Source organism: Liolophura sinensis, chromosome 2 (assembly GCF_032854445.1).
Source record: "Liolophura sinensis isolate JHLJ2023 chromosome 2, CUHK_Ljap_v2, whole genome shotgun sequence".
NCBI classification, from domain to species: Eukaryota; Metazoa; Mollusca; class Polyplacophora; order Chitonida; family Chitonidae; genus Liolophura; species Liolophura sinensis.
In genome coordinates, this window is record NC_088296.1 from 4,283,494 (window position 1) to 4,291,488 (window position 7,995).

Here is a 7,995-nt window from a genome sequence, read left to right on the forward strand (position 1 = left end):
GATCAACACGTTTTAATCCGTTATTAACACCTTGTAAGTGCACTAGATAAAACGAGGATCACTCTAGAATTAGAAACAGGCAATTCATTACGTGTGAATTGCTAATTAATTGAAAATTGCACCAACAATAATTAATTGCATGTAATATATCAATATTGACAACAGGCATGTAACAGTCGCACCTATACCGTTTATTCTGCAACACAACGTGGTGTTTAATTATCGGAGATGTATTAGATACTAATGTGCTATACATTACTATGACTTATTTGACTGGTCTTTAACCCATTACTCAAGAACTTTTCACTTATATGATGTCAGATAGGTTTATGGATGGAAGAAACAGGAGTGCCCGGAAGCAAACCATTGCTAGTGGTCAGATACCTGAAAAAGAAACGTTCTATCTTAAACCCGCAGCTAAAACAGCGTGAACTGGACCCATGATAGTCGCGCTGAAAGACAGCACTTTAAGTGTCTTACATGACATTTGTGTGTTTTTCGTTATTATTTGGTCACGATATAGGAGGAATTCTATCACAGACAACACTGATATTTGTCGCTGTGTCGTGAAATTTGCAACTTGCACTGTCATCTAGCATAAAGTATAGCTGAGAGTCATCAAAATGTGCGCTTCCTCTTCAAGGGCAAAGTTGCCTTCCGTCATCTAAGGAGCACTAATGATCGTCGTAGATTGAACATGTGAGTGGCTTGGGCTGAGTTGGAGGGGGGGGGGGAGGGGCTCTGCCAAACCAATCTGCGTGTGTCATTACCCTAAGGGCAAAATACCTGGTCTTAGACATACCGTGAAAACGTGACAAAGAAATTTCTAGCTTGAAAATACGTAAATCTGGCTGAAACGACAGGTAGCACCCACAGCCTCGGTGATGTTGGTATCCAGATTCACTTTGTCTTGTTAAAGTTAATGGCAAAATGACTTCGTAGCGTGTTGAACCTAATGGCAAAATGACTGCGTAGGGTGTTCAACTTAATGGCAAAATGGCTTCGTAGCATGTTGAACTTAATGGCAAAATGACTTCGTAGCGTGTTGAACTTAATGGCAAAATGACTTCGTAGCGTGTTGAACTTAATGGCAAAATGACTTCGTAGCGTGTTGAACTTAATGGCAAAATGACTGCGTAGCGTTGTTCGTGTGGTCCTACGTGACATAGGCCTACACAGTGAGCTAGATGTAGAGTGTCAGCTGTGGGGAAATTGGTCAGAGATCAAACAAATCAATCAATCAGGTGTTTGACCTACTCGCACACTTCCTTGTTCGCGATTGCTAGAACTAATAAGGCTGCCATACTGCCGAGGTGGCGTTAAGTTGTGATCATGTACTTATTTCTCGTCCGTACATATTGCTCTGACACCTTGAATCACGTACACGTTTGGCATTTTCATTTCAACTGCTGTGAAATTCTGATGGTAAATCTCACAACGAATGTATGAACTTTGATTGCCTATTTGTATGTTGCGAATCTCCCTGTGGTCACTAACAGCTTTTGTCAGACGTTCTCAAGGCCTTGACCAAGGACGTCGTGGGTTGGAATCCAGCTTTAGCTCCTTCAGCTCTGATTTCATGCCAGGCGATTTTAAAGATACCTGGGAAAGGGCAACGGAAAGCATCAGGTTTGTCGTCAGCGCCGTTGGGAATCTTCTAATATGTGAAAAACGTACACACTATTTATTCCTTTATGTATTTAACTAGTGTTTCTACGCCGTACTCAAGAATATTTAACTGATACTACGGCGGCCATCATTATGGTGGGAGAAAACCGGGCAGATTTTTTTTATTATTTGATTGGTGTTTAGCACCGCACTCAAGAATATTTCACTTATACGACAGCGACCAGCATTGTGGAAGGTTGGAACAAGGAGGAACCCGGGAGAAACCCACGGTCATCCACAGGTTTCTGTACAAGTAGCTAATAACCGTTAGCAATTTATAACCTATAATACATTATAACTCATAAACTGTTACGCTCATAGATAATTCCCCGGGCTTGAAAGCTGCTATTTCATATCCACATTTTCACAAAGGCACACTTGATGACTTCGTATGCGGTCAAGATATATACAAACCAATAATGTTATAAGGTTTGTTGGATCCACGGCTGTTTTTATTGGGTAAAGGGTTTTCCTCTTGTCGTCCGCATAAAATATGAGTGTGAGACATTTGCTCATTATACAAGCATTTACAGCGCTGAAGTAGAACGCAAAACAGTTTTCACTGTTTTGACGGAGGCAGTTTCCGTTTCGTCCCACGGAAGGACAAAAATACAGCGAATTTACAACCATGAGATCAAAACACTTTACTATGTTGGATACCAAGATAGTGCACTACTTTCATGCGCGCTTTGTCATAAACCACCGATGGGATCTCACCGGAAATCGGTTTGCGGTCATGTTTATGTGCGCTGACTTCAGATCATCCCACGTCGCCATTCAGCTGTCACGGGAGGAAACGGCTCAATATTTACAGCGTCAGAATTATAAATTACAGCTCTACATCACGACATTTTATATCACAGGTGAATCTGTTCTAAATCCGAATAATTTAGTCCATGCCAGAAGTGGGCGATCCATGCCTGGCGCTGGCCAAACAATATAACGAGCTCTACCATTAGAGGTCACTTGTTTTTGACCCGAGATGTTATAAGTGTTCCAGTTCACTTGCAAATCTCCGTCTTTCTCAAGCAAAAGTTTAACACATAAACTGTGTTTTACACATTGACTGTTGACATTCGCACCGTGAAAATCAACCAGATATTGTTTATTTAGAAATGTTAATGTTTATTTGTTTGCTTGTATGGAGTTTAATTTATACGCCAAAGCATGCGCATACCATGCAGACATCGGCTAAAACGGTCCTTGTCAATAATCGCAAGGCCAATTCCCCCAAACCAGCCCCGATAGCACAGTTGGTAGCGCGTCCGCTTCGGGAGCGGTAGATGCAGGGTCAGTCCTGGATCGAGCAACACCGCCAACCGGCTGACTGGTAAGGCGTCTCAGTGAAGCAACCCTAGATAAAAGAGCAGTGGAAATCCGCCCTGCAACAAGGAGGTACATTACATGCATTCTAAGGATTCCTTCGTCGTCACATGACTGAAAATTGAAAGTACGACGTTAAACCCCAAGCACTCACTCACTCACCAATTCGCCAAATGACGCTTAACACAAACCAACAAAGAACCAAGTAAAAAGCCAACAGTTTTCAATAATCCTAGGGCAGTGACTTCTGCTAAATTACAATTTGCATTACTTCCTTTCTTTTTACCTAATTCTGCTTTGAAAATAGGCCGTATTTCACGAGTTACGTGCGACCATTTGTCATCTATCACACTATCCTCGCTGTTCTGGTCTTACTCTCAATGATGTACGTCTTTGATTACATTGGAAAGATGCAAGGAATGTTCTAGGCGAATGATTGAAATCAGTGTTCAAAGCGTGTTCGTTTTCATTGCAACTATTCATACATCCAACATGGCAATCTTATTCAACCTGATGAATAGACCGCTCCTATCCCCTGGTACAGCTGAATCAGACACGATCATGAAGCAGAGTGACCGAGATTCTGGACGCTCTGTTCATATTTACTTACAAGAGAATTTATACTCATCGTAAGAAACTTAGAGTGAAGAAGGTTTGCTGCAATAACGTGTGACGTTTTACGCTGTACTTAGGAATATTCACTTATATGGACGGAAGAAACAGGAGAGCCTGGAGGAAACCGGATAGCCAGGAAGAAACCAGAGAGCAGGGGAGAAACCAGAGAGGCAGGAAGAAACCAGAGAGTGGGGGAGAAACCAGAGAGGCAGGAAGAAACCAGAGAGCGAGGCGGGGGACCGGAGAGCCAGGAAGAAACCGGAGAGGGAGAAAAAATACAGTTTTGGGAGTTTGGGAGAGACAGGGAGCCAGGAGTAAACCTGAGAGCCAGGGGTAAACCGGAGAGCCAGGAGTAAACCGAGGAGCCAGGAAGAAACCGGGGAGCCAGGTAGAAATCAGGGAGCCAGGAAGACACCGGAGAGCCTGGAAGAAGAGGAGTGGCAAGAGTAAACTGACGACCTTCGCCAGATATTCGTTAAAGCCAACACAAGGCGGTCTGGGTTCGACCCGGTGTCCTCTCTGTGCTGGCAAACATCTTCTGTTATACATTGTTATCCTAAAGCCTGTATTTTCCTATGCTAAATGGCTCGTATAACTATAAACATTCATTTCGAAAAATTCTAGACCGGTCACGTGTAATAAATTATAATTAACATGACTGCATTTTGTTTACCTAATTCTGGCGCGTGAAATTTGCTACTATTTAAACATTTACATGAACGGTTAGAATAAAACCCCAACTGACGTAAATTGACAAGATACCTTATGTAGTAGCTATCACACTGTCATCGCTGCTCTGGCTTTACTCTCTATGCTGTAAGTCTTTAATCATAGTCATTCACCTTATTCTATTGTTGTCACATATTATACTGTTGTTTTTATACATATTAATTTGTTGTCATGCATTATGCTTCTGCTGCTACATATTATCCTGTGACTGCTATATATTGTCCTGTGACTGCTACATGTTATCCTGTGACTATTACATATTGTCCTGTGACTGCTACATATTGTCCTGTGACTGCTACATATTGTCCTGTGACTACTACATATTATCCTGTGACTACTACATATTATAATGTGACTGCTACATATTGTCCTGTGACTGCTACACATTGTCCTGTGACTGCTACACATTGTCCTGTGACTGCTACACATTGTCCTGTGACTACTGCATATTCTCCTGTGACTACTACATATTGTCCTGTGACTGCTACATATTATCCTGTGACTACTACATATTATCCTGTAACTGCTACATATTGTCCTGTGACTGCTACACATTGTCCTGTGGCTGCTACATATTGTCCTGTGACTACTGCATATTGTCCTGTGACTACTACATATTGTCCTGTGACTACTACATATTGTCCTGTGACTGCTACATATTGTCCTGTGACTACTACATATTCTCCTGTGACTACAACATACTGTTTTGAGTGAGTGAGTGCTTGGGGTTTAACGTCGTACTCAACAATTTTTCAGTCATATGACGACGCAGGAATCATTAGGGTGCATGTACGTGTAATGTGCCTCCTTGTTGCAGGACGGACTTCCACTGCTCTTTTATTTAGTGCTGCTTCACTGAGACGACTTACCGAAGGCAAGTAAGGCGCCCCGCCCGAGCCATTATACTGATACGGGTCAACCAGTCGTTGCACTATCCCCTTCATGCTGAACGCCAAGCGAGGAAGTTACAACTTCCTCTTTTAAAGTCTTAGGTGTGACTCGATCAAGGATTGATTCTGGATCTACCGGTTTCGAAGCGGACGCTCTACCAACTGTGCTATCCGGGCCCTTCATACTGTTCTGTGACTGCTGCATATTGTCCTGTGACTGCTATATATTGTATTGGGACTGCTACATATTCTCCTGTGACTGCGACATATTGTCCTGTGACTGCTACATATTATCCTGTGACTGCTACATATTGTCCTGTGACTGCTACATATTGTCCTGTGACTGCTGTATATTGTTCTTTGACTATATATTGTCCTGTGAGTACTACGTTGTCCTGTGACTACTACATATTGTCCTGTGACTACTACATATTGTCCTGTGACTGCTACACATTGTCCTGTGACTGCCAGATATTGTCCTGTGACTACTACATATTGTGCTGTGACTGCTACATATTGTCCTGTGACTACTACATATTGTCCTGTGACTGCTACATATTGTCCTGTGACTACTGCATATTCTCCTGTGACTACAACATACTGTTCTGTGACTGCTACATATTGTCCTGTGACTGCTATATATTGTACTGGGACTGCTACATATTCTCCTGTGACTGCGATATATTGTCCTGTGACTGCTACATATTCTCCTGTGAATACTACATATTGTCCTGTGACTACTACATATTATCCTGTGACTACCACATATTGTCCTGTGACTACTACATATTGTCCTGTGACTACTACATATTATCCTGTGACTGCTACATATTGTCCTGTGAATACTACATATTGTCCTGTGACTACTATATATTCTCCTGTGACTACAACATACTGTTCTGTGACTGCTACATATTGTCCTGTGACTGCTATATATTCTTCTGTGACTACTACATATTCTCCTATGACTACCACATATTGTCCTGTGACTATTACATATTCTCATGTGACTACTACATATTGTTATGTGCACAACTGTCGTCATCTTCTAAATTTAACTTGCCACTGTTTACATATGCTAAGTTCAGGGCCTGCTGTCTGCCTCTACCTTAGAATGTTCCAGAATACGCTCAGTTCGGTACCTGTTTGTTTACATCATGTCTTACTAGACTAGACATACTAGACAATTCCACCAGGCTATATAAGACCTATGAAAGCAGGTCAAAGGGGAGAGAAAGGAGAATTATTGAAAGTTTTGGATGCTTTCGTTGTGTATTACTTTAGTAAGCATTTTGTGCTCAATTTTGGTGTCTCTATAGCCTCTGGCTTTGTTATATCCTATCTCCACCGAGCACTTGTTCAGTCTGAGCTTGTATATTTGATTCGTGCTCTTGTGTACACAGTGCTTATTAGTACACGGACCCTGTATGTGGAATTTTGTGTATATTTCGTCATACACTCAGTTATACTGTGGATCTTCCCTCTTGTGAATTTGCTTCTGAGCATTTATGCCTGTGTGGTATATATTGTGGAATATATGCGTCCGTTTGGACTTGACACCGTTGTACATGTAAGTACTTTAGTATTTGTTTAGATACTGCTATCCTTTCTTGTTAAACGTAAGTACTGTAGTATTTGTATAAGTCTTGCTATCTGTTCTTGCTAAACCTAATAAATTGTTGTAAAATAAAATCTGCTGGTTTTGGTTACTTTTTTGTGCGGCTAAACTGTTGTGTATTTCGAACAAGCCATCTCTTTATAATACAGGCGGCTTGGGTCGTAACAATATTCTCCTGTGGCTACTACATATTGTCCTTTGACTATTAAATATTGTCCTGTGACTACTACATATTGTCCTGTGACTGCTACATTTTGTCCTGTAAGTACTACATATTCTCCTGTGACTATATATTGTCCTGTGACTGCTACATATTGCCCTGTGACTTCTACATTTTGTCCTGTGAGTACTACATATTCTCCTGTGACTATATATTGTCCTGTGACTGCTACATATTGTCCTTTGACTGCTACATATTGTCCTGTGACAGCTACATATTGTCCTGTGACTGCTGTATATTGTTCTGTGACTATATATTGTCCTGTGACTACTACATATTGTGCTGTGACTGCTACATACTGTCCTGTGACTGCTGTATATTCTCCTGTGACTATATATTGTCCTGTGACTACTACATATTGCCCTGTGACTACAACATATTTTCCTGTAACCGCTACATATTGTCCTGTGACCGCTACATATTGTTCTGTGACTGCTACATATTATCCTGTGACTGCTACATATTCCCCTGTGACTACTACATATTCTCCTGTGGCTACTACATATTGTCCTGTGACTGCTACATATTGTCCTATGACTGCTACAAATTGTCCTGTGACTGCTGTATATTGTCCTGTGACTATATATTGTCCTGTGAGTACTACGTTGTCCTGTGACCATTACATATTGTCCTGTGACTACTGTTTATTGTCCTGTGACTACTACATATTGTCCTGTGTCAGCTACATATTGTCCTGTGACAGCTACATATTGTTCTTTGACAGCTACATATTGTCCTGTGACTGCTACATATTCTCCTGTGACTGCTACATATTCTCCTGTGACTGCTACATATTCCCCTGTGACTGCTACATATTCTCCTGTGACTACTACATACTGTTAGGTATTGTTCAGTGAGAACACAATGTATGTTGCTCTGGCTTCACAACACATTGTCCTGTAGTCGCTACATATTGTGAATGGAACCAGAAT